The sequence below is a fragment of the Dermacentor albipictus genome, chromosome 5 (genome assembly GCF_038994185.2).
Source record: "Dermacentor albipictus isolate Rhodes 1998 colony chromosome 5, USDA_Dalb.pri_finalv2, whole genome shotgun sequence".
In the NCBI taxonomy this organism is placed as follows: domain Eukaryota; kingdom Metazoa; phylum Arthropoda; class Arachnida; order Ixodida; family Ixodidae; genus Dermacentor; species Dermacentor albipictus.
Window position 1 is genome coordinate 126,240,802 of NC_091825.1, and position 17,254 is coordinate 126,258,055.

The 17,254-nt window shown below is 45.7% G+C and overlaps 1 protein-coding gene across 3 annotated transcripts in view; it reads right to left on the reverse strand.

Moving 5' to 3' along the window:
- LOC135913954 (uncharacterized) overlaps positions 1-17,254 on the reverse strand; it is a 110,869-nt gene that overhangs the window by 78,688 nt on the left and 14,927 nt on the right. The window contains exon 2 of one of the 3 annotated variants that reach the window (XM_065446661.2): positions 10,363-10,411. The exons of 1 other annotated variant lie outside the window; for it this stretch is intronic. The gene's annotated coding sequence lies outside the window, so the exon portion shown is untranslated. Of the gene's footprint in view, positions 1-3,455; positions 3,614-10,362; positions 10,412-17,254 lie in introns of those variants that run through there. One more of the 3 variants, XM_065446660.1, reaches the window with a different exon arrangement.

A 17,254-nucleotide genomic window follows, 5' to 3' on the forward strand; every position in this document is an offset into this window, starting at 1 on the left:
TTCATAACGTATGCTCATCAAAGTTTTGCTTGAAGAGTTCATAAGATAAACACTAAGTGCTGCCGGTAATAACGTTATTCTGTATCAACAACTTCATGCTTTTAATGAGATTTTAGGAATGAAAACTTCATTGATGGTGGAAGTAGCTGAACAGTTATGTCAATATATACGTAATTAAAGAAGACAGGTTACGACTAATAAAGTTACTACATGATTGCAGTTTAAACAAGTGTACGAACCATTCTGCGTCTTGCGGAAATGATATGTATGTTATTGTTTAAACAAAAACAAAACAACGCGTATAATTTGTTCTTCTCTGTTCCTAAGGTGTTCTTTTCCTTGTATAGGCAAATGCTAACTATTAGCGCTGTTTACACGATCGAGACAATGTCCCAAACATATATTCCAGAGATTTCTTGCACTTTCATTTCCCGGGTAGTGTGACTGCACGAGTCACATGCAAATGACTAAGTGTTTACCACAGTGAACGACACATTTTGAAGCTGCACGCGTTCAGTAAAGAAGTAGCTGTCCCACCGTGCCTTTGCCACATGATCCTCACGACCTGCATTCGATTGGTATGACAAGGAGGTGCGCGAATTGAAAGTGGAAGCGTGCGTCACTTCGCTGAGTGAGAGAGAGAGAACGATAGAGAGAGAAATAGAAGACAGGAAAAGCAGGGATGTTAACCAGACGTACGTCTGGTTTGCTACCCTGAACTGGGGAAGGGGGCAAGGGAAGGGGGAAGGCAATGAGTATAAGTGTAGCCCATGCGAAGTGAATCACGTTACGTTGTTCTTTCTGTACCGTGGTATTGAAGTACGCCCCGTGGGAATTACCAAGTTGGAGGCATACTGAACGTAAGAAAAAGTGGTCAATCACTTGCCACACCTTTTAACCATAGATGGTGGGTTAATGTTTATGACGACCAGCTGCTGAGCACCAAATCCTACGTCTAGCTCCAGGTAGGGGCTACCAGGTTACGATGTTGAGAAATAAAAACAAATAAAAAAAGAAAAGAAAAATACGTCTGCTTATACTTAGGCATGCATTAAATAATTCTGTTTGAGCAAACTAACGAGACGGAATCCTCCGCTACGGTGCCCCTGACACACTCAGGGCAGTTTTGGGGGCACGAAATTCCATCCATTCGATCATCGATTCTATCTTCGAGCTCCTTTAGCTGACGAATATTCTGCTTTTGTGGTGCCAGCTTCTAGTTTTCTGGTTAGTGAAGTTGATACTAGAGGGAGGCTGCCACACTAAGGCAGTGGTTCTGGGCTTGATTCCACGGAAGAGCAAGGACTTGCCTTGACTACCGGCTTTCCAAACCGATAGTTTTCGAAGCAACTCGCATCTTCGCAAAGCAATAACATGTGTTTGCTTCGTATACTACAAGGCTATATTCAAGAATACAGATGATAATGTCCGTGACAGTAACGCTCATTGAATGGCACGAAACGCAATGATCTCGACATGCAATATTGTGATTTTGATGATAACACTATAGACGCGCATAATTCACAGCTAGGAATAATAATCAAACCGCTTTGAACTCATTTGTCGATAACGTTTAAGGGAAGAGCAGAAAAAGGCAGGGGAGGGGGCTTCCGCAGTCACATGTTTCAAATTAGGAATTTTTGTCGGCTGCTGTCAAGTTTTGCTTTGTATTCAAGTACGTATGCCTGCTCAGCCTAACGTACGACAACGTCTGAGTTTGCACTCGCTCAAAATATTGCTACAGCCTTCGTGCTAAGGCCACGGGTGCTTAACGCAGCAGTTAAACAAGCACGGACGGTAAATGTCGAGGCAGTTGGTCATATCTTGCAAAGACACCAGGAAAATGTGAGAAACGTAGTCCACGTTATTGCAATTATAGTAGTCAGTACTTGCTATTTATACACGTATACTAGACTACTTATACTTATACACGTACTTATATACTTAACACTTACATACTTATACACTTAGACTACTTATACACGAGCTTGGTAGTCGCTGTTCCGTATTGGCCAGAACTCGGATATGTCGCCATCTTGAAAACGAGACGCATTTTATCGAACTATAGAATACAGCCATTATTGCGAGCCGTTTTAGTTGCTGACAGTTCCCTTTTTTGTAGCAAGAAAACATGGATTTCCAACACATTCGAAAGGCGATTACCAGCAGCTTAATTACTATATGCGAGCATAAAACCAAAAAGCAAACGGTGTGGTTTCAGCAAAGCTCTACCAGAGCGCGAGTAGCACGCAGATTGCTTTCCGTGTGAGTTTTTATGAGGAGTTCGCACGGGGTTCTTGCTGGATTTGCGGCGGGAACGAGTAATAGGAGTATAGATATGTTTCAGTCGTTTGCCCTACGTTTCTCCACGTATTTATGCTCCACTTTCATTCATAATTTGCAGATAACAAACAAGAAATTGTGTTTTTTCTTTATCACACTGGTTCATCTTTTGAATAAACTTCTACAGTAGTCGGAACGCGCATCAATGCCTTTTTAATTATACTATTATAACGACTGAATTTTTAGGGCGTTTAATATGGAGTCTATTGATTCACTCGTCGAGCAAAATAATTTATTCCAATCAGCGAAACTGAAATTGTCATTCGAGCATATCCATATTGAAAACCCCGGGAACATTTGAGTTTGATTAAGCTGGTCGAAACAGTTGACTCAGACTCGGCCGTGTCAAGAAGAATACGCTGTTCAGGTCACAGCAGATAACCAGGATTTGGTTCCGGCAGTCCATGACATGGGGACTACAGGAGAGGGTGGAGTGGCGGCGGCTCGTATGCTGCTGAAGCTGCATCCTCGTAACCCGAGGGCGTCGCCGCCCCTTAGGTGCCTCGAGGTACCGTCAGAGAAATTGCTGCTATGAAAGGGGCCAGTATCCCCCTTTTACACTGTTTTGCGGCCAGAGGGATTTGACGTGATGTGCGTGCGACAGGATCTTTTCCCAGGACCTGTCGCTCCTGGAGGAAACGGAGTGCGAGGCCGAGGGACACCTGCATCCAGTTTTAACCAATAGGTAGCCAGCAGCAGCCAGGTTTTGAACCCACGACCTCTCACGGCCGAAGCGGATGCTCAACCAGGAGGTCATCGCTGCAAGTTCCCTTGACCAGGACAGTTACGGTGTCTATGGCAATATATTTCCGCCTCATCGGCACCCTAAACATAAGCGTTAATGCGAAAGGAAGCATTGAATAAAAGGTGCTGATTTACTTCTACACCTCTACGCATTGCAATGAGAGTCGCGATTAAGCTTTTACTTCGGCGTCGCGTCATCCTTTCTTTTACCAACTTTTTTTTTAAGGAAGGAAGGTTTAAGGAACTCGGTTTCTCAAGCGTCATCCTTTCTTTTACCAACTTTTTTTATTAAGGAAGGAAGGTTTAAGGAACTCGGTTTCTCAAACGTGCAATGTCAAAAGGGTCACTCGTCCGTAGCTCCAACTCACGTTGGGTCCACACGGATGCGTTGACGGAGGCCTTGGGGCACGCTGTGTCGCGGGCTCTTCCTTGCGCGGCGGACTCCCGGGCCAATTGCGCGGTTCCCTCCTCTCTTCGGTCGAAGTCGCTGCTCAACACGCGGCAAACTTTCCCGCGTGGTGAGTATTTATAACGTGAGCGGGCGCCACAAGCGGCCGCGCAGCGCAGCTGCAACTCGTCCCGGGCGCAGATGGGAGGAAGAGGAGGAGGAGAAAGGAGGAGAGAGGTGGGCAGCGCACTCGGCCTCCTCTGCCGCGGATCGACGCAAACCAATCGCTGCCACTGACGTCGACTTGCCACGTGACTACCGCGGACCAATGAGAGAGGTGCGGGGGCTTGCGGCCGAAACAAGAGAAAAGAAACGTCACGCGTAGGAAGAAGGGGACGGGGGGGAGGTGAAACAGAGCGCGGTTCATTGCTGTGTTCGGTACGCGAGCGTATACACACATGCCTTGGAGGTCAGGGCGGACGTTTATGTAAAAGTGACACATACACATGAGAAGAAAGAATGACAACCATCTCGGGCCGAGCCGAAATTGTTTCTAAAATGAAACTTGCCCTCAAAAGTGAGAGACACCCTGAATGCCTTAAGAGAGAGAGAGATGAAAGGGGAAAGGCAGGGAGGAGAATGCCTTAAGAGGTTTCGTGATAAAGAAATACACTACTGCACGAAGTATGCTCGAAGTTCGTGAGGAAGACTACAACTTCGTTAACCTTCATTCTTACCTAATCGTTCATGAAATACCTATGGTAGAGAAATAATTAGAATGGTGGCCGTGACAATGACTTTCTCTTCCTAATGCATTCCAAGCGTGCCGCTAAACCCGTGAGATCTGTTCACTGAGCGTTAAAATAGTTTATTCTGGCTTCGAATTTTTCTTTTCAGGTTCAGTAGCGTCGCATTCCGTTTCAGACTGCCTTGTTTATATTCTTGATCAGACTTGTCCGGATACTACTTTCCGCATTGCTCTAAGTATTCATCTTTATCTTCTTGCTTTTTTTTTATCTAACCTCTCGGGAAATCAATAAAGTTCTTGACTGACTGACCTCTCGGGAAATAAGGTGAGCGGGACCATAGCATAAGCTTGCTTCGTCTCCTACAAGTGAAATTTCTTTCTATAATTACCCACAGGTAAAGTCCTGTTCTGCAAGTACGCTTTCTTTCCTTTTTGTATGTTTTTCAATCATTATGGTTACGTGGACCTAAAATTTTGCGCACTATGACCTGATTTACATGATGGCCTTTTTCTTGAGTGCTTACTTTTACCTCGGAACATATATATTAGTGCTAGGAACCTTTCTAAGTGGACCAATCAATCAGCCAAATAAAAAAGAAACCTCACCGTAAGACGCATGTATTCGATAATCGTGGTCTTGCCCGTTACCACTGCAGGAAAATTAGAAAAAAAGAAAGATCGACTAGAGGGACCACGTGATCTTGTGACGCACAAGTATAGCGGTCTGTCTTGGTGTTTTGTTGGTCTTAGTTCTTGCCCAGAAAGCATTGCGGTCTGAATGAACCGCTCCTAAACAGTGAAAGGTGGAAGCCTCGCTGGGGAGGGGGGGGGGAGGGGGGGGAGGTGTCTGAATGTAACCGTCTTATAAACCGACGGGTGTCCAGCGGTAGGAATCGAACCGTGCATATCCCGCAGCCGAGCCAGACATTCTATTCGCTTCTCAAAGAAGTAGCACGTGTGTCGAGTGAGCTCCTGAACACTTTGCAATACGACGAACACGGTTTAAAGCATGTATGCGAACCTCAAAGAGGTGCCACGTGATGCCTAGGCACTTCTCTCGAATTTACTGCTAACTCATCACTGATATTTCTTTTTCTACCTCAGATGGCATGCTGACATATTCAGATAGAAAGTTTGGCAAGTTGTTACGCATTCGCGTTGGCTAGAGATATTCGAATATCAAAATTTCAGAATCTAATAGAACACGAATAGCGGAGAAAAGTGAAAGTTGAACGTCGAATCGAATGCTGAATAATTTCTAATTTCTAAACAAAACGACAAAAAAGCTTGCGGGGAGTCCGTGTACTAGATATGCTTATTTATGCTAGAAACTTGTAGTGGTCTTTCTCATCCCCCAGAGTAGGGTAGCCAACAAGAAGGATTTCTAGTTTTTCTTTCCTCTAGTTTTTTTTTCAGTTCTTTCTTTCCTGCTCCTCCTGTAATGCCGTTCACGTCTGGACGTCCGATCAACAGAGCAGCTTGTATTATACTGGCCATTTTGAAACAAAAGACGAGCTAGTTACCAGATCTACATGAAGTCATGGACCACATGACCGTACTTTGCTGCTTTTGTATAGTAACCCTATTTGTAGGAGGTCCAACTGGTAGTTTTTCTTTTTCAAAACTCTGGGACCTCCTGCTGTAGTACTGTTACCATGTAACTCCAACATGATTGTTGCAATAAACCTCTCGAGTTTCGTCCTCGCTGAAGAAGCTAAGTGTAATACTGTACCAACGCACATGGCTTGAATGGATGCAGACACGGTAAGATTGACCATATTTTAAAGATTGATTCGCCCTAATTGAGAAAAATTCTAGGTAGCCTAAAGGCGAGGCATCCTCGTTGAACAACTGTAAATTAATGAGTTAAAGTTATCTGCTACATGTGTCTGCTCAGGAACTGGTGCCGAATTCTCAAATAAGCTCGCTCGTAAGTACTCTTTGCCCGTTGGCCGGTAGTCTTCGCTATTGGCAAGTCCAGCATAAGGATCGGCTGAAATTTTCTCTTACGAACAATTCCAGCGTAAAGGCCTTTTTTTTGTGCGTGTGAATACGGGCCCTGGTCTCTCTGCGTAACAACTTCGGCTCTCTTGCAGCAGAACCACGCGGAAGAGTTAACACATGTTTGGTCTTTCTGTCTGAAGACTCTAATTAATTAAATTATGGGGTTTTACGTACCAAAACTACGTTCTGATTATGAGGCACGCCGTAGTGGAGGACTGCGGAAATTTCGACCACCTGAGGTTTTTTAACGTGCACCTAAATCTAAGTATACGGGTGTTTTCGCATTTCGCCCCCATCGAAATACGGTCGCCGTGGCCGGGATTCGATCCCGCGACTTCGTGCTCAGCAGCCGAACCCCATAGCAACTGAGCAACCAGGGCGGGTCCTGAAGACTCTAAAAACGTTGTCTTTGCCCTGTAAGCAAATCTGTATATTTTAACACACATACGAATATACGGCACTTTCAACGAGGGAATTCGCGGACAGAATTCAAAACGAACAGCAAGGGCTATTTCATGCGTACCCGAATTGTCGAATAATCACGCACCACGTAATGTTGGCACAGTGCATTCGTGCAGAATAGAAAGTGGTATGACAGCGCTTACCGTGCCTTTCTACGGTTATCTGCTTTTGTCTGTCGTTTTATTTTTCGCGATAAAACTTGCTAACATAGGGAATGGCATAACCCTGTAATACCCAATATATCATCTAGGCTACGCTGAGCATATTGCCTCAAATGGCTGATTGAAGCGCAGGAAAGATAACAAAAAGACCATAGCTGCGTTTTTGAGACGATAGATTGAAGGTTCAGTTGTCGATGGCTTAAGAAATCAATTACTAATTAAATAATTAGGACAGTAGTTAAGGTATTCCTAAAAAACATTGTTCTTTTTTTCTACTAGTGTGCTCTCCACGACCAGAAAGAAATGCCTACAATTAGTTTCAATTTTCTTGATGTGGAACTGTGCTTGAGCATTACAGGAACGAATTCATCCTACCCTTCTTTCCACACTGAAAATACATTCTACGTGTGCGTTAGCGCACAGGGCAAGACAGTTAAGTGAAACGAGTGGTCATTATATGCCTCTTCAAACAGTAGGCGCACAGCCGAATCCATAGCAGTCAGCAGCCGTCTTTCGTCTAATTGATAAATGTATCTCCATCCCTTCGGTTTTACTTCTCCGCAAGTATTCATCGAGCTTTCCGTGTATTCAACAAAAAATAAAAATAAATAAAAGAAGGGAACTACGAAAATACACCGACGTCGATTACTACTACAAAGAGATAAAGAAACCGTAACAATCGTTATGGCCAGACCTGCTCCGCTGCGCACTTTCGGCGACTATAGCCACGAAGGACTGGCCACGGTGCCCATATTAGGCATAGAACGCCAACGAACGCGCGATAATTCGATCGTGATGCCATAATTCGAACTTTATTGCGCAGATTTTACTTTCTTCTTCCTTTCTTCACGATCTCTCGCTGATTTATTTAGTTTCGCGGCCGCACAATAAGTGGGCGTACTGCCGTAGCTCGCTTACAAAAGCCTCCCTGCAAGAAACCCCATTATAAAAGCGCAATAGGATTTCGATAATTTGATCGAAATGCGGTATAATTCGGACCGCTTCCTAATTCCGAGAACATTTCCGGGCTCCCCCGCCACTAACGTCGAGCCGTGGAGCACACAAACAGGCGTTGCCGCAAGGCGTGAAACGCAGTTAAAGTTGGGTGTTTAGAAGGAGAACAAGAAAGAAGTGCATACCGCATAGACCCTGGTATAGTACCCGGGCTTTTACGGCCAAGATTATGTTCATCCATGTATATTATTTTCTCATTAGGATACCATACTCACGGAATGAAACGCATCAGGTTAAGGCTACCTAATATGTGCACCTTTGCTTCTGCCGTCTCCAGTGTAAATTACACCAGCATGATTTTGGTTTTTACGCTTAGATCTGAGTTCCTGTCTTTTAGCCACCAGCGTAGCGACGTGACGTCGAACTAGATGAATTGACGGTCGGGCTAATGTGTCTTGCACTGCTGATGAGAAAAATGAGGGGAACAAAAAGACAACTCACACATACCTCTTCTATTTTTTTTGCAAGTTCTCCTCATCAGAGACGTCGTACTGCGGAGTATTTGCGCTTATACGGTGTTCAGCTATAAAATCACCCTGTCGAGTTTCATTCCAATAGTATACAGTGCAATGTAAAGAAGACAGAAGACAAAGTTGTTGGATTATGGCTTCAGCATTCGTTCTCCCCTACTTGAACAAGAATAGAAGGGGGCACATAGGCAGACGATATTCATAAGTGCAGCTAAAGCAGAACGAAAGGCCACACAGGCTGCATACCATAGCCTGCGTAGCCACCGTAGCCTGTAGCTCGGCTAGGCTTGGTTCCGTTTGTTGCTCCCTTCGAAGAAAAATCGTTGTAAAGAAAAATTTACAGCCATTCGAGGTTACGTTAAGGATGGGTAAAACCTTTACTTCGTTTTTTTTTCTAAGGATGCTTATTGCCTTCCTTATATATATATTTAAATTTAGAGTGCTTCAAGCCCACTACTGTGCCTATTAAACACGTATATTCGGTATTGCTTTACACGGCGAAAAGCCAGCAAGTTGTAGCAGACGACACAGAAGTTTCCTTTTTCGGTGCCTTTTCTTTTCTTGTGTTTTCCACGTAACACTTTCGCTTTGTGTTCTACCTGTGAAACGCTTTATTTTCCTTCCTGCTTTTCAGATTATGAAAAAAAGAAAGAATAAGGAGGCGTTCTGATGTAAGTAATGCCATTTATTTATTCGCGAAACAAAGAAGAAACTGCTCTTTATTGTAAAGCAGCGTTTAGCTGTCGTACTTTCACGGATATGCTACTCTGCAGGGAATGGAACGGAGAGGAAGAAAGGCGATAGATAAATGTGGGCAGCGGCATCGAAAAAAAAATAATAAAGAACTAAAGATAAATGTCATGCGGTTTTCCACGTGATCTTTCATGTTTATGTGAGCAGCAGAGAATATGCTCTAAGTAGTAAGTATGGGGGTTCGCTGGGCGAATCGGTGCATAGTGAAGGTGCGACGGTTCTAGCAAGGTGACACGGGACGAATTCTTTCGTCCCGGGTTCATCCAGCGGTCACCGCATATCCTCCTCCTGATTGTGCTTGAGTCTATTCACCTCGCTGGAACAAACATGCCTCCGCTGTTCCAGGGCTCGAACGCCAGTTATCATGGTAAATCGGGAATGAATCGTGAGCGGATGTTGCATTCCTGGCCTTGGCTACATCGAAACAACCCTGAATTATGTTTTTTCGTCGGTAATTACAACCTGCATTTACCCGTGCTGTACTACGCAGGCTGTTATACATTGTACTATTGCGGGACGTACAGCAGACTGCTAAAATTATCGGAGGACGGAGAAGAAAGAAAGAAAGAAAGAAAGAAAGAAAGAAAGAAAGAAAGAAAGAAAGAAAGAAAGAAAGAAAGAAAGAAAGAAAGAAAGAAAGAAAGAAAGAAAGAAAGAAAGAAAGAAACAAACAAAGAAAGAAAGAAAGAAAGAAGAAAGAAAGAAAGAAAGAAAGAAAGAAAGAAAGAAAGAAAGAAAGAAAGAAAGAAAGAAAGAAAGAAAGAAAGAAAGAAAGAAATCCATCTTTTCGGTATCTGCCACTCAGTCTAAAATTTAAGCTTACAGTGCTGTGTTCGCAAAAGAGAACCATAAACTGCAGATTTTTATTATTATATTTAAGGTGCAAGCACTGAAGCAGAAATTTTTTGTTTCTTTTCTTTTTCCGGTTTCCAAGCTTCAACATATTTTGCGGGGAGCAGTACTTCGCACCTGTCGGACAATCCATCGTACATTCTACTGTTACTTCTTATGCCGAGAAAATAGGTGTTCATTTTAAAAAATTTATACGTATATACTTTGTTTTATATTTAAGCAAGGATATGTAGTCATCGCCGTCAACAATAACGAAACCTCCTACAGTTAGCAACTTAACTTAGTAACTATAGTTACTACATTTACTAAGTGTCACAGACTCAGTGTCCCCAAGCATGTGCCAGCGCTAAGCAACTCCATAGCAATGTACCCATTCGCATTTGATCACACAACAAAACGAACGCTTACACAAGCAATACTCACGATTGGTCGTCACTTGATTGCCGCTGTTTACTGTTGTCAGTTTCTGTTCCTGTAAGGGGCCAAATTCATGCTAACCTTTATCTTCATTTCATTTCATTTTTTATTTTTATTTATTTATTTATTTTATTTATTCATGAAATTGCCCAAGAACAGCTTTACGCTTTAGTATTGGTGCACTTGTGTTAGGCAAAGAACAGAAAAGAGAAAACAAAACAGAAAACCTGAAAGAACAGTAGTACAAGATGCAACAAAAAAATTGAATTAATTCAAATACAAAAGTCTTGGTTTCCGAGGCTTTGAGCATGACGTCACACGGAGCCCTGAGAGCAAATGATAAAGGAAAGGTAGGGAGGTTAACCAGGACTGAGCCCGGTTGGCTACCCTACACTGGGGAAAGGGAAAAGGGGACTGAAAGATTAAAAGAAGAAGAGAAAGTCCACTGGGGATATCGTTCGGTCACTCAGTCCGGGTCACAGACGCTGACTCAGTCCAGTAGCCTTCAAATATCGCAGCAGAGCTTTTGTGGCCTTTCGTAGCTGCGATATGCGAGGCCATGGTCCCAAGATCTTCTTCAAGGTGAACGGTGTGCTGTCTAGCTGATTGAGAGCTGTGCAGTGGTCATGTCTTTCGTTTTGAAAAGATGGGCAGTAGCACAGTAGATGTTCTATAGTTTCCTCGGCACCGCAGGCATTACAGTCGGCGCTATCAGTCATTCCAATCAAAAACGTATACGCATTGGTGAATGCGACGCCCAAGCGTAAGCGGCACAGCATTGTTGCCTCATTGCGCTGAAGTCCTGGTAACAGCCGCAGTTGCATAGAGGGGTCGAGGGAACGCAATCGTTCTTGGGTGAATTCAGGTGTATGCCACTTCTCTAATGTCATACGGTGTGCTACCTTGCTTAGGTGTTGGGCTGCGTCGGTCCGCGATAAAGGTACAGAAACAAGGGTTGCTCTTTCGTGGGCTTTCCTAGCAGCTTCGTCAGCGAGGTCGTTGCCGGAGATACCGCAATGGCCGGGCAGCCACTGAAACACGACGTCGTGTCCTTGCGCTATCATACAATGGTGCATTTCTCGTATCTCCGACACTAGTTGTTCACACGACCCGCGACGAAGAGATGACAGAAGACATTGTAAGGCCGCCTTCGAATCGCAGAATATTGCCCACCGATCAGCGGGTTGGTTGTTAATGTAATCAACGGCACCTCGGAGGGCAACAAGCTCCGATCCGGTCGATGTTGTCATGTGAGAAATCTTGTATTGGATGCTAATTGATCGTGATGGTATAACCACTGCGCCGGTGGAGCTGGTCTGAGTGGAAGAGCCATCCGTATATATGTGGACTCGGTCAAAATAGAAAGTGTTCAAACAATCCAGAGCTGCTTGCTTCAGGGCCAAGGTAGGCAGGTCGGTCTTCTTTCTTATTCCTGGTACCATGAGACGCACTTGAGGTTGTTCTAAACACCACAAAGCTGAGGTTGAACGTGCTGACGGTGTGAAGCCCGATGGTAGACAGGCACGATGGATGCTGACCTCGTTGGAGAAGGACGCCTGCGGTCGTCGTTCTGGCAGGCAGGCAAGAGAGCTTGATTGTATGCGTGAAACATGACGAACATGGGCCCTAAGCGTGTCGATGCTAATGTAAGTCGTGATCGGATGGTCTCGAGCCAATATAATGGTTCCTGCTGTTGAGGCGCTCCGCGGAAGTCCAAGGCAAACACGTAGTGCCTGGGCTTGCACGCTCTGTAGTTCCCGAAGATTTGACTTGCATGTTTTAGCAAGCACGGGAGAACTGTAACGTAGCAATCCGATAAAAAGTGCTCGATATAACTGTAGCATGGAGCCCATTGACGATCCCCATGTTTTCCCGGCGATAAACTTGAAGACATGAACAATAGATGTGAGCTTCTTCTTCAAATGTGCAACGTGAGGGCTCCAAGAGAGGTCCCGGTCCACAATGACACCCAAAAACCGATGATTTCTCTTGTAGGAGATAGGCTGGCCATTAATGCATACTGGATAACGAGACATTGGTTTTCGTGTAAAAGCGACTAACGCACATTTTTCTGTTGAGATGGTAAGGCCTTGTGTGTGAAGATAGTGAGATGCCTGTGTTGCTGCTTTCTGCAGCCTTGCGCGAACCTGCAGACGAGTGACCGCTGATGACCAGATGCAGATGTCGTCGGCGTAGATTGAGACACTGACTGTTTCCGGTAGGGATTCGGCCAGCCCAAGAAGCGCAAGGTTGAAAAGAATAGGGCTTAGAACCCCACCTTGGGGAACTCCTCGGCATATGTAGTGGTCGGTAGTTGGACCATCTTCCGTACGTACGAACAAGGACCTTTGTGTCAAGTAGTTTCTGATCCATCGATATACTCGCCCTCCTAGTTCAATTGTCAAAAGTGCGTCTAGAATGGGTTGATGGGAAACGTTGTCGTAAGCGCCTTTCACGTCCAGAAAGAGCGCTACTGATAATCGTTTCCATGATTTTTGCTGTTCTACAGATGACACTAAATCGATGACACTGTCAATCGATGAACGGCCTCGTCGAAATCCCGCCATAGAATCAGGGTAAATCTTGTGGTGTTCTAGGTACCATTCGAGACGCATGAGGATCATGCGTTCCATGAGTTTCCCGACGCAGCTAGCAAGTGCTATAGGCCGATACGATGCCAGTTCGAGCGGCGACTTTCCTGCTTTTAGTAGCGGTACCAGGCGGCTGCGTTTCCACTCCTGTGGGACGACACCATCTTGCCATGAACTATTAAAAAGGCTGAGGAGTTCTCTTCGTGCTTCTCGGCCTAGGTGGCGCAAAGCAGTATATGTTATGCCATCGGGCCCTGGTGAAGACGAACACCTACAGAGCGCCATAGCAGCTTCTAACTCTTCCATAGAGAAGGGAGCCTCCATACTGGTATCTCGTGGACCGGGGATGTCGCTTAAAGCCATCGCAGGGACTAAAACTGTGCCGCCGGTGATTTGCGCGCAAAATTCCTCTGCGACGTCTATCTCACGGCGGTTTTGATAGAGAGCAAGGGCGTTAAAAGGGTGTCGTTGCTGGGGTCTTGAGCAAAGACCCCGTAAGGTACGCCACACACGGGACAATGGCTTGCGGGGGTCTAGTGACTCGCAAAAGCATTTCCATCTTTGATCTGCTAGCGTATCCATTCGGCGTCTTATCTTCTTTTGCATTCGCCGAGCTTCTCTGAGGTCAAGAATTGACTTTGTGCGCCTGTACCTCCTTTCAGCACGGCGACGTATTGTACGAAGCCTTTCCAATTCAATGTCATTCTCTGTACGCTTTTTCGAATGTGTGAAGCAACGCGTGCAATCTTGCATTGCGTCTGCAATTATATCTTCTAATCTGCGTGCGATATGTTTCTTGCAGATGTCTTCTACTCGATCTTGAAAGATTGACCAATCGATTTGGCGAGATACATCCGGTAATGCGGCGTCTAGACCATTGATTCTCACATAGGTCGGATTGTGATCACTTCCATGGGTTTCAATATCAGTGAACCACTGCACGCTCGAAGTCAGGCAACGTGACACCAAAGTCAAGTCAAGGCAGCTACTGTACGTTGTTCCTCGCAGAAATGTCGGACTTCCGTCATTTAGAAGACACAGGTTGTGGCCTGATGCAAAGGATATTAGTGACCTGCCCCTCGAATTTATCCTGGAGCTTCCCCATATATGGTGGTGAGCGTTGAAGTCCCCAGTTATTATCCAAGGACCGGGAGTAGTAGCCATAATATCTTCTAGTCTTTTGCTGTCAAACTGACTTGTTGGGGATAGGTAGACGCCAATAATAGTAAAAGACAGTCTCTTCTTTTTCACACTAACACAGACGTATTGGTTACCGTCGTGTGGCGCTACAGGTTGCGAAAAATACGTTAGGTCCTTGCGAATGTAAACCAGAACCTTACTACTACGGACACACGTTGTTGAAACAAAAGGTTCATACCCTGATAGTCTTATGGAAGCTGATAAGTTCGGTTCACAGATCACCAGTATAGGAAAGTGGTAGTCAAACACGAACTGTCGAAAATCCGAAATACGTGACCTTAGGCCTCTCGCATTCCATTGGAATATGGAGGCACTTCTGACATCATCCCGGAACGATCGCTGTTGCTGTCGATGAGCCATGGTTCTGCTGTAGAAGTTCTCAAGCACTGGACTTCTGAAGGCTCGCTAGCACCGGATTGATGGCATCCAGCACTTGCAACGCACTTCGAGCTGTTGGTGTCTGTATCTTGTCCAGAAGAACACGAATGGCACTCACCAGAGAGCTGATCATGCCAACAATTTGTTGATCTTGGTCCGTCAGTTTATCAGGAACAGTCGAAGTGTCCCTTGCCGTAGAAGTTTGATTTCGCTCAGTAGCAGCATGTAGCCTCGGGAGTGCAGGCCACGCGTCAGTAGCAGGGCTGGTGGTTGCATCTTTGTCCTTTGATTCGACTGCGTTGGGCCTGGGCGGAAGAGTGGGTGGCAGTGCACGTGGCTGGCGCTCTGCAGAGGCTTTGGAGGTTCGTGATCGACGTCGGCGACGCGATCGTCGCCGCCTAATAGATATAGCTGCTTCTCGGTGAGACGAGTGGTCTCTAACCATTTTCTTCAATATTGCCATTTCCTTGCGAATAAAAGGGCATTCCTTCGAGGAGGCATCGTGAGGGCCGCTGCAGTTTGTGCACTTCAGCACACTGGCTTCGCACGTGTTGGTGGTGTGGGGCCCAGTGCAGCGAGAACAGACGGTAGTGTTCTTGCACACACTACTCACATGCCCAAACTTCATGCACTTCCAGCACTGCAGTGGTTTTGGTACGAAGGGGCGAACTGCGTGTCGGAAATGACCCACTTTTACATGCGAAGGTAGGGATTCGCCTTTAAATATGATTTTGACACACCGCGACGTGCCGAGACGAAACGCGTTTGTGATGATGGTGTTTTCCGTAGCTGGCTTGATTAAGATTGACAGATCGGAGTCGACGAATGGTCTCATCAACATCGTAAATTACGCCACTGCTGGTTTGTTTGCCCAGCGGAATATGAGGGCGGACTTTCATCCCGTCAAGTTCCGTGACATTGCGCAAAGAATCCAACCCAGCCGCGTGCTCTACGTCAATCGCTAGGACGTTCTTACGGGTATTCACTCTGATATCTTTGATTTCATTCGGAACCAGTGCCTCTAGATGTGAAGACACGGCTTGCCTGTTGAGGCGTCTCAGGTTGTCTGTAGCGAGAACTGGCGTGAACAGGATGGTGAGCTCCTCGGTATTCCGCGAAGATCTCACGGTGGACTCACTCGAATTCGAGGATGCGCTGAGAAACCTTCGTTTTGCTTTACGGCTCCGCACCAGCTCGAAGGCTTCGTCACTAGAATCTTCACCGCTGACATAGTATTGCATGGTGTCGTCGCTGTCAGTGTCGCTCTCGGTGCCGTTGCGCTTCCTGGAGGCAGCCGCCGCGGGCACTGCCGACTCCGGCGGACGCGCGTGAGACTCCGTCTCCATCGCAGGTAAGGAGGAAATAGCAGTTCACTGGCAAAGTCTAAAAAAATCCACAAAATAAGTAGAGCTGGAAGACTCGGCGTTCTGCCTGAAAGGCACTTCGTCTTCTTCTCACACGGAGCCCTGATGCTGCAAGCACCCATGACGTTGCAAACTTACAGCGAACAACGGTGTTAGAAGGAGCCGTGATGTTACAAGTGGCCGTGTTACTACAAGGACCCACCGTGGTAGCTTAGTGGCTGTTAGGCTGCTAAACACGGGGTTTCGAGATCGAATGATGGCCACGGCAGCCGCATTTAGATTGTGGCGAAATTCGAAATCACCCGTGTCCTTTGAGTTTAGTGCACGTTAAAGAGCCCCAGGTGGTCTAAATTATTCCGGAGTCCCCCTTCTACGGGATGCCTCATAATCAGCTCGTGGTTTTGCCACGTAAAACCCCATAATGTGATTTCGTGCTACAAGGAACCATGACGTAACAGGGATATCCCGATGCTTATAGGTCATAACAGCATAGCGCAATAAAACCGATAACGCACTACTTCGGTTTAATTTCAGCAGAAAGCGCTTTTGTTTCTTTTTTTTCAGGAATCTCACTTTTCTTACGACGACGAAATCGAAACGCACACAGCGCAAAGTCCGAATGTTTCATCCCGACAAACCATAATCGTGTATTTTTTATTGCACGTTAGGCGATTTAAAGCCCACGAATTCCACAAAAGAAACCTAGTTTGCTTAAAAGAATTATAAGCGTTTTATCAACTTTTCCAATAACTTCGTAGTTAGCCGAGCGCAGCAATGCTGGCGCCCTTTGCAGTAAAGTTCGCATTGGGTAATACCCCGTCCTAGTACCTACAGCTGATTCGACGATTACGTGATCGGGCGTGCAGCTGTGTCTCGTTTCCGCAATTTCGAGAGCCTCGAAGAAAATTTATCAAATTCGCCGATAATTTCGTAGCTAGAGCAGTGTCGTCTCTGACAGGCACAACTGGGAGAGCCATTTCAACGTCTACGCAATATTCAGCCGTGGGAGCTACGAAGACCATGTAGGAATCATTCTCAGCCGCTTCATCTTCATCCACAACCTTCGGTTTATCAAGGACAATTTTCTTTTCTCCGTCGAATAAGTACGCATATATCATTCTCGGCTCACGAAGAAACCACGCACCGCGACGGCGATACGTTAGTATATAAGTTCGAGTCGGGTAACACCTTGCTGCTCTCCTATGGAAGATTAATCGAAGTTGGTGTGCGTGCGCGTGAATCATTGTCACGTGGACATTTTCACCCGTCTGCGAGGTTTGAAGATGAAGTCTCCACGGGTGGAGTCACACGGTGTGCGGTTAGCGCTCTACTCTGTATATTGGCGAACTTTTCTATGCACGTATA